Here is a 13,636-nt window from a genome sequence, read left to right as displayed (position 1 = left end):
AAGTAGCTAGACCAGGGATGTGGAGGGGATCACATTAGACCCATGAGGACTCACATAGGAGTCTTAAGACTGGCAGCAAGGCTAGTCACAAGTGGCTGTCCCGTGCCCAAGACAGACAACTTTGTATAAGGAAAGGAATACAAAAGAGGGCATCAAGTTTCTGAGCCTTATTACCCTCGCGGCCAGGGTACTAACTTCCAGCCAAAAGGCAGGCTTTCTCCTCCATAGGGTAGCCACGGGCTAGATAGAGGATTGCAGCCTGAGCAATCCACAGGGAAGTGTTCCAATAGACCATACTCCTTGAAAGGCCCCTGAAATGAAAGTAAAGGAAGAGAAAATAATACTCCTCGGGTTTGCACCAAGGCTCAGAGTCCAAATGAGAAGGCTCAACCCCAAGTTAGGACACCAAATGATGTGGTTTGAAGTGCTGGGGTCCAGAGCCAATAGCAAAAAAGAATTCTTGAGATGTCTTCAGTGCAAAAAGGTGATTTTATTAAAGCATGGGACAGGACCCATGGGCAGAAAGAGCTGCACTGGGGTTGTGACAGATGACTGATTATGTACATTCAGATTGGGGGGAGGTTAGGGATGGCATAAGTCTCTACAGAATTTTGGAAGCAAGGTTTCCAGGACACTGAGGGGGTTAGCTTTTGTGTAAGAAAAGGTCATTTACCACTGTTTAGTAAAAAATCAGTCATGAGACCCTTCAGATGTATATCAGAGGCCATATGCTTGGAGGATGATTGCCAGCATATATCTTGTAAGGTTAGAGACAAAGGAAGTTTCCAAAGGAATTTTTCTATGTTAAAGTAGACTTAACAGGATCCTGGGGGGTCAGGATAATGTTAAGCTAAGATTCCCCTTTTGCCCTTAGCAAAGTGTCAACATCCAGGCAGCTGAGCTCCCAGAGGAAGGTCACTCTGCCTGTTTCAATGGGCCGTAAGCAGTAAAGAAATTTAATTTTTCAGTTGATTTGGTTTCCCACATCACTCACTAAAGTTCTAGTTTTACTACACAGGTAAAATTCTTCATGATGATTCATTCTCTGACGCTCAATAAACAATGACGAATGGTTCAAGATCATTCCACATTTATGATGTTTATAGGTTTCTTTTTTTTTTTAAGTTTATTTATTTTTGAAAGTGCGAGCAAGTAGAGAAGGGTACAGAGAGAGAGAGAGGGAGACAGAGAATCTGAAGTGGGCTCCACACCAATAGCAGAGAGCCCAACAACAGGCCTGAATTCACAAACCACGAGATCATGACCCGAGCTGCGTTAGACACTTAACTGACTGAGCCACCCAGGCGCCCCTAAAGTTTATAGATTTCTGAACTAGGAGGGATTATTTGTTGGTAAAAGACTAAAGAACCCTCACTAAAGGGTCTCTCAAATTGATTCCACTTAGCATTTTTAAATTACTGATGTTCAGAAATATTTGACTAGATAAGTGAACCCAACCCTATTTTCAAAATGGTTCAAAGAATTATTTTCAGCATGCACTGGGTACTTTTCCACATTTTCCAACTTTTCTTTCCATGAACTTGAACGTTTAGATATTTGGTCTGAGTCTTCTCGTGCAGTAACACACTGTTTTGGAAAAGTAGCCAACTTACAAAGGGAATTTTTCCAAAATGTTTTATATCCTTCATCATTTTTGGCAAGAAGATTCTTATTGTGGCCACTTGTCTCAGTTTGGATATATCCTTCACAAAATCCCTGCTGTCCTTCACTGTCTTCATCATCGTCCTAGTCTATCAAGTGAAAAATCTCAAGGCCACTACTACATGAATGTCTCCCCACTGAGACTCTGCAATGAAGTTTCTATGTGTGGTTTTGGCCAGAAGGCCTGCATGTCATGAGAAGATATACTTGAAAGACATCAAAAAACACAAAAGAAAACTCATTGCCCTTACTACTCGCAGATGAGTATACTTAAAAACTCTAATATGCAGGGGCACCTGGGTAGCTCAGTCCATTAAGCGTCTGACTTTGGCTCAGGTCATGATCTCATGCTCATGAGCCCATGTTGGGCTCTGTGCTGACAGCTCAGAGTCTGGAGTCTGCTTTGGATTCTGTGTCTCCCTCTCTCTCTGCCTTCCCCCCCACTTGCTCTCTCTCTCTCTCTCAAAAATAAACATTAAAAAAAATTTTAACAAATAAATAAACTCTAATATGCAAAGATAAAATCAATCCGAGAATGTCAGCAAGATAATGGAGTAGGAACCATGAGGACTTCATTCCTCATTGGAGACATGAATATATACACAATATATAACCAAAGAGCACTTTTGGGACTCCATAAGCCAATCCAGAGGTCACAAAAAGCCATCAAAGGCTTTTTGAAATCAAGAACAATCACATTGAAAAGGGAAGGAAAGTTTGTCACATGTGCCCATTAGGGTTGTCTTCCTTCTCTAGCACACCATGTGATGACTGTGAGAAAACTTTCAATCCCTCCTTTTTGCCTTGGAGACAAAGAGAATATTGGACGATGTGTCCCAATCTGTGACTTTTCGTGCAAGTGTATCAACTTACTTCGTTTTGCATGGCACAGAGTACAAGACAGAATGGCAGATAGCATGAATGCACCATTGGTTGTCATGAGTCAAAAAGGCGAATACTGTGTTAGCACCAGAGAAACTGTAGTCCTGAAGATGGACATCAGGGAGAGCGAGATATCATGCGTGCTTAAGAGAGAGAAGTTTTTGGTTACTGGAAAGTTACACGTACAACGACCAAACGGGTGTGAGCAGATACAATTATTCTAGTCCAGCTGGCTGTTACTGGTGTTCTCCTGAAAACAACCACGTCCATAAAGACTAGAAGACAAACTCGCTTAAATTCCCAAATCTCAACGAGAGATCAAAAACCATACAAAGAGACAGAAAAACATGGCACAGTCAAAAAACCAAGATACAGGGGTGCCTGGGTGGCTCAGTTGGTTAAGTGTCCGACTTCGGCTCAGGTCACGATCTCACAGTCCGTGAGTTCGAGCCCCGCATCGGGCTCTGTGCTGACAGCTCAGAGCCTGGAGCCAGTTTCAGATTCTGTGTCTCCCTCTCTCTGTCCCTCCCCTGTTCATGCTCTGTCTCTCTCTGTCTCAAAAATAAATAAAGGTTAAAAAAAAGAAAATTAAAAAAAAAAAAAAAAACCAAGATACATCTGCAGAAAGTGGCTGTAGGCAATGGGCATCTATATTACTTGGTATACAATTCAAAATAACCATCTAAGTGATGATTAAATAGCTAAGAGTAAATAAATCAATTAAATAAAATATGGAAACTACTCTGGAAGACTATGAAAATGTCAGTGAAACAGAAGTATAATCAAGGAATGAACAAAAAATGAGAGCTAAGTACAATAACTGAATTTGAAAATTCACTAGAGGCATTAATTATGACTTGATCAAGCAGAATAAAGAACTAAAAAACTTGAAGACAAGTTATTAAAATAATCATGTTAGATAAAAAAAATAATAAAATGTGGGCATGGGACGAATGCCTGAGGGACCCGTTGAACACCATCAAGTCAACCAATATATTCATCAAGGGGACCCAATACGGTACTGAGAAAGAAAAGGGGGCAGAGAGCTTGTATGAGCAATTAATGACTTAAATGTCTCTCCTCCGCGGAAAGAAACAGACCTACAAAATCAAGAAGCACAATGAATTCCAAATAAAATAAACTAAAAGGCGTCCACACAGATACACAATACGATCACACTGCCAAGTATCACAAACAAAAAGAAGATTTTAAAGGAACAAGAGAGAGCAACTCAGAGGATACAGGAGAGTTTTTACAGAATGATCGGTGGATTTCTGAGCAACAACCTTGTATAAAGAAAACCATCTATACTCTATTAATAGTCATGAAGGAAGGAGCAACTGGGTAGCTCAGTCAGTTAAGTGTCTCTTTTTTTTTTTTTTTTTTGCACAAAATTAATGTTTGTGTCATATTCCTGGATCCTTCACCAATGTTACATGAGGAAAAAAACAAAAGCAAAACAAATGAAAAACTGAAATCAGAATCACTAACGTTATCAAGTAGGGAAGCAAATAAATTAAAATCTAGCAGCCATCAGCAAGAGTACAGCAAAGACAATGCTGTGAAAAGAAACAAAGAAAATTGCTAGAAAACTGTATGCATCATACTCTTCCAAACCAGCAAAATATGCTCCTGCATACAATGGAACATAAACAGAATTTTTTTTCCTTTAAGCTACAGAAATGCAAGTTCCTTTTTAAATATTGTGGATGCGTAAAATGTGTTTATAATGGTAATTCTACTAAGCTATTACAGAGTGGGCCAGGAACACATTCATGGATTCTGGGGATGATGTGTACCGTAATTCTTTGATTGGGATAGTGGACACTCTAGCCAAACAAACAAACAAACAAAAAAGCGAACACAGAAGTACAAGACAAAGGCGAGTGAGACTTCTCTTATATCTTAGCAACATTTAGATGGAAATCAAATTTAAATGCAGTCCACTCTGCTTTGGAAGAGGCTTTGGTTCAGCTCCCAAATCTCGACTGCTTGACGCAGTCTCCTATGAGAATACTCAGAAGGTGTCTTCTCAAACAACAAACCTGTTTTTAGCGGTGGAGCCAGGCTCTTAGTAGCTGTGTCTGCATGGGCTGATAACCGATCACTATCTTTGGAGGAAGTCCTCACCTTTCCTTGTATGCCCTCCCTATATGTGTAACAGCCTCTCTGTTTTCACCTTCCGTAGTCCATATTGCTCCCTTGTCACCCTTAGCTCTAACGTTAACAACAGCTCCACATACATCATCGCTAGAGTCATCAAAAGATTCCCCAATAAGGCACGGCAGTGTCTCTAGCCAAAGGCCATCCAGATCACTTCGTCTCTGCTGTTCGATGTAATTAACCATCGTCCTCCTCGTTTCTTTTTCTCATCTTCCCACACAGGCTCAATACCATCCTTAAAAAGTGAGTAGTCACAGCCAGGCATTAAATTACTAGACAACTGGATGTGGTTGTACAGAGCCCGAAAGTCTTCAACGGTATCAAACTTAGAGATCAGCTGAAGGTTTGCTTGACAAGTTTTGCTTTTATCATTTTTTTTTAAATTTTTTTTAACGTTTATTTATTTTTGAGAGCATGAACGGGGGAGGGGCAGAGAGAGAGGGAGACACAGAATCAGAAGCAGGCTCCAGGCTCTGAGCTGTCAGCACAGAGCCCGACGTGGGGCTCGAACTCACAGACGGTGAGATCGTGACCTGAGCTGAAGTCGGACGCTTAACCGACTGAGCCACCCAGACGCCCCTCTTTTATCATTTTTAAAAAACCAGAGTGCCCATCTGTTCTGTAAAGGAAGTTTAATACAGTGTTCTGGCTTAGCAACCTGATTAGATTCTGTTTTCTCTTCTTCTGAAGGGGGGTGGGGATTAGGAGTAGGGGTGGTTTCCGGTTCCACAGTTGCCATCTTGTCTGATCTGACACAAGTCACATCAAGTGTGTGACTCGTAATTTTGACTCAGGTCATGATCTCAGGTTCGGAGTTCAAGCCCCACATCGGGCTCTGCACGGACAATGTGGAGCCTGCTTGGGATTCTCTCTCTGCCCCTCGCCCTCTCACTCTGTCTCTCTCAAAAGAAATAAATAACATTTTTTAAAAATAGTGGAGGAGCGGGACCCCTGGGTGGCTCAGTCGGTTCAGCTTCCGACTTCAGCTCAGGTCATGGTCTCAGGGTTCGTGAGTTCAAGCCCTACATCGGGGTCTGTGCTGACCGCTCAGAGCCTGGAGCATGCTTCAGATTCAATGTCTCCCTCTCTCTGCCCCTCCCTGCTCATGTTCCATCTCTCTCTCTCTCTCTCTCTCTCTCTCTCTCTAAAATAAATAAACAGGGGCACCTGGGTGGCTCAGTCGGTTAAGCGGCCCACTTTGGCTCAGGTCATGACCTCACGGTCAGTGAGTTCAAGCCCCGCGTCAGGCTCTGGGCTGATGGCTCAGAGCCTGGAGCCTGCTTCCGATTCTGTGTCTCCCTCTCGCTGACCCTCCCCTGTTCATGCTCTGTCTCTGTCTCAAAAATAAATAAAACGTTAAAAAAAATTTTTTTAAATAAATAAATAAATAAATAAACATTAAAAATTTTTAAAAATAAAAAAAATAAATGGTGCAGGAGGCCTGAGTGGCTCAGTCAGTTAAACGTCTGACTTTGGCTCAGGTCATGATCTCATGGCTTGTGAGTTCAAACCCCACAGCAGCTCTCTGCTGACGGTGCAGAGCCTGCTTCAGACCCTCTCCTCTCTCTGCCCCTCTCTCTCCCTTCTCAAAGATAAATATTTGTTTAATGTAGCATATGCATACCATAAATACTTTTCACCTTTGGAAAAGAAATAGATTTTGTCACATGATACAACTTAGATAAACCTTGAAAACATTATTTTAAGTGCAATAAATGACTCACAAAAAGTCAGATACTGTAGGATTCCACTGAGGGGAGACAGATGGTCATGGTGGTTGCTCAGAATAAAAGCTGAGTACTTATTGAAACACTGGAGAGACTACAGCTGCAGACAAACACCAGGGACAGTAATGTATCATGGGCTCTAAACAAGAAACAACAAAGCCTTTTTTAACTGGGATATTACAAAAACACAGACATTACACATCCCCAGATTAGGTCTGACAGGCCCCAGGATTATTAGCGTAGTTGACTGTTATTTTTGTTCTGCGGTACAAAGCAAGTACATGAAGCCTGGGACTGGAGGTTTTTTGAATTCCCAAATCTCAGCGAAAGATCACAAGGTATACAAAGAAAGAGAAAAATGTGTTCCAACCGAAAGACCAAAAATAGGGGCGCCTGGGTGACTCAGTCGGTTAAGCGTCTGACTTTGGCTCAGGTCATGATCTCATGGCTTGTGGGTTAGAGCCCCGCGTCAGGATCCATGCTGACAGTGTGGAGCCTGGAGCCTGCTTTGGATTCTGTGCCTCCCTCTCTTTCTGCACCACTCCCTCCTCCCCACCACATTCATGCTCTGTCTCTCTCTCAAAAATAAACAGACATTAAAAAAAAATAATAAATTTAAAAAAAATAAACAAAACTCAAAACTGGCCCTAAATACAGAATATTAATTATCTGACAAAGAATTCAAAATAACAATCATAAAGATGCTCTTGGAGAAAAAAGAGAAAACAAACAGGTAAAAAAATCGTATCTGGAAAACTACTCACAACCAAAATGAAAATCCCAACAGACAAAGTATAAAAAACAACTAAAAAGAAATTGGGAGCTGAAGAGTTCAGGGACTGAATTTATTTTAAAAAAAAATTTTTTTTCAATGTTTTTTATTTATTTTTGGGACAGAGAGAGACAGAGCATGAACGGGGGAGGGGCAGAGAGAGAGGGAGACACAGAATCGGAAACAGGCTCCAGGCTCTGAGCCATCAGCCCAGAGCCCGACGCGGGGCTCGAACTCACGGACCGCGAGATCGTGACCTGGCTGAAGTCGGAGGCTTAACCGACTGCGCCACCCAGGCGCCCCAGGGACTGAATTTAAAAATACACTACAGGGGCGCCTGGGTGGCTCAGTCGGTTGAGTGTCCAACTTCATCTCAGGCCATGATCTAACAGTTCGTGAGTTCAAGCCCCGTGTTGGGCTCTGTGTTGACAGCTTGGAAGCCTGGAGACTGCTTCGGATTCTATGTCTCCCTCCCTCTCTCTCTCTTTCTCTCTGCCCCCGCCCTGCTCATGCTCTGTCTCTCTCTCTCTCTCTCCTCAAAAATAAATAAACATTAAAAAAACAAAAATATGCTACAGGTTCACAAGCAATATTCACCAAGGAAAAGAAAGAATCAGACATCTTAAAGGCCCCTTGTTTTAAATTCTCCATTGACGGAAGAAAATATGGAAAAGGACAGAGCCTAAGGGACTTGCGGGACACTAAGATAGGGAGCAATTTATATATTAAGGGGTTCTCCATGAAAAGAGAGAAATGGAGAAGAAAACTTACATGAAGAGTTAATGCCTTCCACTTCCCACATTTATGGGAAGAAAGACAAATTCAAGTAACTCAGCAAATTCAAAGTAGGATAAATGTCAAGACAGGAACACAGTGGCACATCATAATTAATTAACCTATCAAAAGGCACAGGTGAATAGAGAATTTTTAAACAGCATGACAAATGTAATTCATCATGTACGAGAGAGCTCCTATCAGATCATTAGCAGGGCTCTCAGCAGACCTAATTGGAAGAGGTGCGTGGGATAATATATTCAAGTGCAGAAAGATAAAAAATGTCAACCAAGAATGCCCTACCTGGCAAAACTGTTCTTCTACTATGGAGAAAAGAAGGCTTTCTCGGGTACAAACCCTGGAAGTTTACCACTAGATCTGCCCTACAAGAAATGTTAAAGAGAGTTCTTCCACTTGAAGTAAAAGGATTCTAAACACTACAACCACATGGAAATACGGAGTTCTCCGGTAAATGTAAATATTGCCACAAATACACAAACCTGAATACTGTAATGAGGTAGCACTAATCAATGTTATTTCTGCTACTAAAATTGTTCTCGGGGCGCCTGAGTGGCTCAGTCGGTTGAGCGTCCGACTTCAGCTCAGGTCACGATCTCGCGGTCCGTGAGTTCGAGCCCCGCGTCGGGCTCTGGGCTGATGGCTCAGAGCCTGGAGCCTGCTTCTGATTCTGTGTCTCCCTCTCTCTCTGCCCCTCCCCCGTTCATGCTCTGTCTCTCTCTGTCTCAAAAATAAATAAACATTAAAAAAAATTAAATAAATAAATAAAATTGTTCTCAACCAAAGCATAAAAATCATAAATCTAGGTTACAGAGTACACAACATAAAAGGTAGAATGTGGGATGTTGCTGCCATACAGTATGTGCAGGGGTGGTCCTAAGTAGGAGATTTTGAAGGCAATTGACAATATCAATTTTAAATGGTTTGTGACGCTCTTGGGGCACCTGGGCCCCAACCAACTGAGCCAAGTTGGTTAAGCGTCAGACTCTTGATTTTGGCTCAGGTCATGATCTCACAGTTCGGGAGTTTGAGCCCCACGTTGGGCTCTGCTTGGGATTCTCTCTCTCCGTTTCTCTCTCTGCCCCTCCCCTGCTTGGCCTTATGCTGTCTCTCAAAATAAATAAATACACTTAAAAAAAAGAAGAAGTTTAAGAAACTCCTGAATAACCAATGGGTCAAAAAAAAAAAAAATCAAAAAGACAATCAGAAAATATCTGGAGACAAATGAAATAAAACGTAATACACTAAAATGTACAGAATTCAGAAAAAGTCTAAGGACATAATCTATGGAACAAAAAGATGACCTGTGCAATGGAAGGAAATTTTTCAAAGAATCTAGTGGATAAGGAGTTAACTTGCAGAATGTAGACAAAAGGCTTACAACATGAAAAATACGGTATAATTAAAACACGGACAATGGATTCAGTAGACATAAACCAAGATCGCAAATAGACAAGCATTTGAAAGACACTCTAAATCACTAAGTATTAGAGAAACACAAATCAAACCACAGTAAAAACCACTTCACGCTTATTAAGATGCCACCATCAAACAACAAAATCAACACATGTTGGCTGGGACAAGAACCGGAACCATTCTACACTGCCGGAAGAGCTACAAACGGTGCAACCACTATGGAAAACAAACAACATCAACACAGAACACAGCCACCCCACTTCTAAAGATACAAGGAGAAGAAATCAAAGGATCTATAGGTATCTCCAAAACCGAGTTTATTACAGCACTATTCACAAAAGCCAAGTAACGGGAAGCAAGAGAAATGTCTTTGTATGGCTAAATAAAGGGAATGTAGCATATATGTGAACTGGAATATGATTCAGCCTTGACAAAGAATAAGATGTTATCACAGCACACAACATAGGTAAAACCTGAGGGCATTATGTTAATTAAAATAAGTTGAGGGGCGCCTGCGTGGGTCGGTCGGTTGGACGTCCGACTTCGGCTCAGGTCATGATCTCACAGTCCATGAGTTCGAGCCCCGCATCGGGCTCTGTGCTGACAGCTCGGAGCCTGGAGCCTGTTTCGGATTCTGTGTCTCCCTCTCTCTGACCCTCCCCCGTTCATGCTCTGTCTCTCTCTGTCTCAAAAATAAATAAACGTTAAAAAAAATTTTTCTTTTTAATAAAATAAGTTGATTAAAAAAAACAGATATTACAGGATTCCATTTACAAGAGTAATCTAATGTAGTCAACCTCTACATTAGAGGGGAGAGGGGGGCTGTGGGGGGAAAAAACAGTGACAGCCAGGGGCTCAGGCAGAGGGATGTGGAGAAGCGGCTGTTTAACATAGGTATTGAGTTTGGGGTTTGAAAATGAAGTCATTCCAGAAATCAGTTTTACAACAATGTGAATACACTTGACTCTACTGTTAAAAATGGTTAACGTGGTGGGGCACCTGAGGGGCTCAGTCGGTTGAGCGTCAGACTCTTGTTTTCGGCTCAGGTCATGATATCATGGTTTGTGAGTTTGAGCCCTGCGTACACAGGGGCCGACAGCACAGAGCCTGCTTTGGATTCTTTTTCTTTGTCTCTGCCACGCGCACACACACTTTCTTTTTCTCTCAAAAATAAACTTAAAAAAAAAATTTTTTTAAATTAAAAAAATTTTTTTAATGCTTAACATGGCAGATTTTATGCTCTCTATCTAGGACCACAATTAAGAATAAAATGTAATACCTAAACTTGATACAGAGATATAATATTTTCTAAAATAACCCTCAACTCATAAAAGTATTTCTTTCACAAAGAGAATATAATTCATCAAAAAAGAGATGATGAAATTCATCCTATGATTAGAATAACTCATCTAGCCATGATAAAACATAGACTGACCACTAACCAAGAAAACAGACAAGAGGAGTCACAAAGTATTATGGGTAATTATGCAAATACATAACATAATTTTATTGGCAAAGGAAATATGGCTGATTCATAGTTGAGTTAAACCCTACAATATCTTAAAATGTAATGAGTTGAAATTGTCATCCAAAACATAAGATATAGGTAAAAAGCAAAACGCAACTAAATAATATTGTGGAAAGTACTATGAAAAAGGAAGCACATTATTATGGAACTGGATAACCAGAATAACAGAAAATTTAACCCAAGAAGTTATACATAAAAAGGGATGTTTTATTAAAAAAGATCTTTCTTGGGGCGCCTGGGTGGCTCAGTCGGTTAAGCGGCGGACTTCGGCTCAGGTCATGATCTCACAGTCTGTGAGTTCGAGCCCTGTGTCGAGCTCTGTGCTGACAACTCAGAGCCTGGAGCCTGTTTCGGATTCTGTGTCTCCCTCTCTCTGACCCTCCCCTGTTCATGCTCTGTCTCTCCCTGTCTCAAAAATAAATAAAACGTTAAAAAAAAAATTAAAATAAAAAAAAAAAAAGATCTTTCTACAGGACTATAATTTTACACTGTGACTGTGCACCCATGAAAACCAACTATCTTGAACCACTAGCATGTATTACACGGCTGTAATAGTGTGAACAAAATTAATTAAATCAATCATAAAATGCTCTCATGGAACATGTTATGAATAAGCACTTAAAAGATACCAGAGAAACGTATTATGTTATTTTTTACATAATTTTTTAAGTTCATTTATTTATTGTGAGAGAGACAGAGAGAGCAAGCAGGGGAGGGGCAGAGAGACAGAGAGAGGGACGAGAGAATCCCAACCAGGCTCTACACTGTCAGCATTGAGCCCGATGCGGGACTCAAACTCGCGAACTGTGAGATCGTGACCTGAGCCAAAATCAAGATTTGGATGCTTAACCGACTGAGCCACCCAGGCATGCTGAGACTCTATTTTAATAAGCAGACCAAAACACACCCAGGATCTACTTCTTGGGGTTTTGTTTTTTGTTTTTCATTCTTTTCTTTCCTGAACAAAATGATGAGATGGATGTAATTCACTCCATTTAATCAATACAAATAGAAGATGTACGAACTAGAATTTAAAACAACTTATATGGATACTAGCTGGAGATACTGAAGAATCTCTTTCTACAGAGATAAAAGAACTAAAATCTAGTCAGGCTGAAATAAAGACGCTATAACCAATATGCAAACCCAAATGAAGGCCATAAAAACGAGGATGGATGAGGCAGAGAAGCAGAAGATAAAATTATGGAAAATAACAAAGCAGAAAAGAAGAGGGAAAGAAAGGTCATGGATTACAAAGATAGCCTTAGGGAATTTAGCAACTTGTTAAAATGTAATAACATTTGGGGCGCCTGGGTGGCTCCATAGGTTAAGATCCAACTCTTAATTTCAGCTCAGGTCATGATCTCACAGTTCGTGAGTTCAAGCCCCTCATTAGGCTCTGTGCTGACAGCACAGAGCCTGCTTGAGATTCTGTCTCCCTTGCTCTGCCCCTCCCCCAATCATGCTCTCCGTCTCTCAAAAATTAATAAACGTTAAAAAAAAAAAAAAAAAAAGAATGTCGCATCCTGACAGGTGCAGGAACCTCAGGATACTTGGGAGACATCAAGAAAAGAGGAATTCACCTAAATCACAGATATTGCAAGCAAATGTAATGGCAAATATTTGGCCTGTCTTCTGGTCTCGAGATACTATGAAATTTCAGTCTGAAATTTCTTATAGAAAGTTTCAGCAAGGGCACTTGGCTGGCTCAGTTGGTGGAGCATTTGACTCTTGATCTCAGGGTTGTAAACTGAAGCCCCATGGTGGGTGTAGAGATTACTTAAAAATAAAATGTTGGGGGGGAGGGGGGGAAGTTCCAGCAAAGCAGACATAAAACAAAACAAAACAAACAACAACAAAAAACAAAACTATATATGGCCAAGCACTATTCTTTCTGTGTTATGTAAATCAGGCCAAATTTGTTAAACTTGGAATTCTTTAATAAATGCATTATTAGTCTGCATTTGAAGATCTTTGATGGAAATGAGGGTGATTTTGGAGAAAAAAATTGTTTTAGTAACACATATTTGGGGGTGTCAGATTCTAGCTCTGATTAACTGTCTCTTAATGTTTTTGTTTGGCTATAAATTGGGCTGGATCCTGAATTCTACTTGCTTCCTCAAAAATCTGGCTATGACTGTCCAAACTAAGGTTTCTAATTTTCTCTCATTCTCTTGGCTTGCAATCACTGAGAACTAAAATTGCCCTTTTTCCTGAAGCCCTGCAAACTGAAGCTAGACAGCTGAGGTAGACCTCAGGGAAATTCCCACAACAGCCCGGGTTCACACAATCTTCTTGCCTACTGCTGTGTGGGCCACTCAGAAGAACCACCAGAGACATGTAAAGAACAAGCCAGAAACATCGATCAGATTCCCACCGTCCGCTCCTACCCCATTGGAGGATGCTTCAAGCCTACCCCACTGGAGGATGCTTCAGGCCCGACATGTAGAAATCCTCTCACTGACAGCACTCAGGACTCAGACACTGGGTTTATAATTTGCTCCAAGCATTGGGGCACCTGGGTGGCTCAGTTGGTTAAGCGTCTGACTTCAGCTCAGGTCATGATCTTGCAGTCCATGAGTTCGAGCCCCGCGTCGGGCTCTGTGCAGACAGCTCAGAGCCTAGAGCCTATTTCAGATTCTGTGTCTCCCTCTCTCTCTGCCCCTCCCCTGCTCATGCTCTGTCTCTCTCTCT

At 41.3% G+C, this 13,636-nt stretch overlaps 1 protein-coding gene and 1 pseudogene across 2 annotated transcripts in view; both read right to left on the bottom strand.

The window, feature by feature from the left end:
- LOC125915493 (zinc finger protein 345-like) overlaps nucleotides 1-13,636 on the bottom strand; it is a 78,215-nt gene that overhangs the window by 49,748 nt on the left and 14,831 nt on the right. The window lies entirely within an intron of this gene.
- On the bottom strand, nucleotides 4,432-7,147 carry LOC125915585 (eukaryotic translation initiation factor 4E-like; annotated as a pseudogene).

This window comes from Panthera uncia, assembly GCF_023721935.1.
Source record: "Panthera uncia isolate 11264 chromosome E2 unlocalized genomic scaffold, Puncia_PCG_1.0 HiC_scaffold_19, whole genome shotgun sequence".
Lineage (NCBI taxonomy): Eukaryota > Metazoa > Chordata > Mammalia > Carnivora > Felidae > Panthera > Panthera uncia.
The sequence above is the reverse complement of the archived record's forward strand: the minus strand, read 5'-3'. Positions and strand labels throughout refer to the sequence as shown.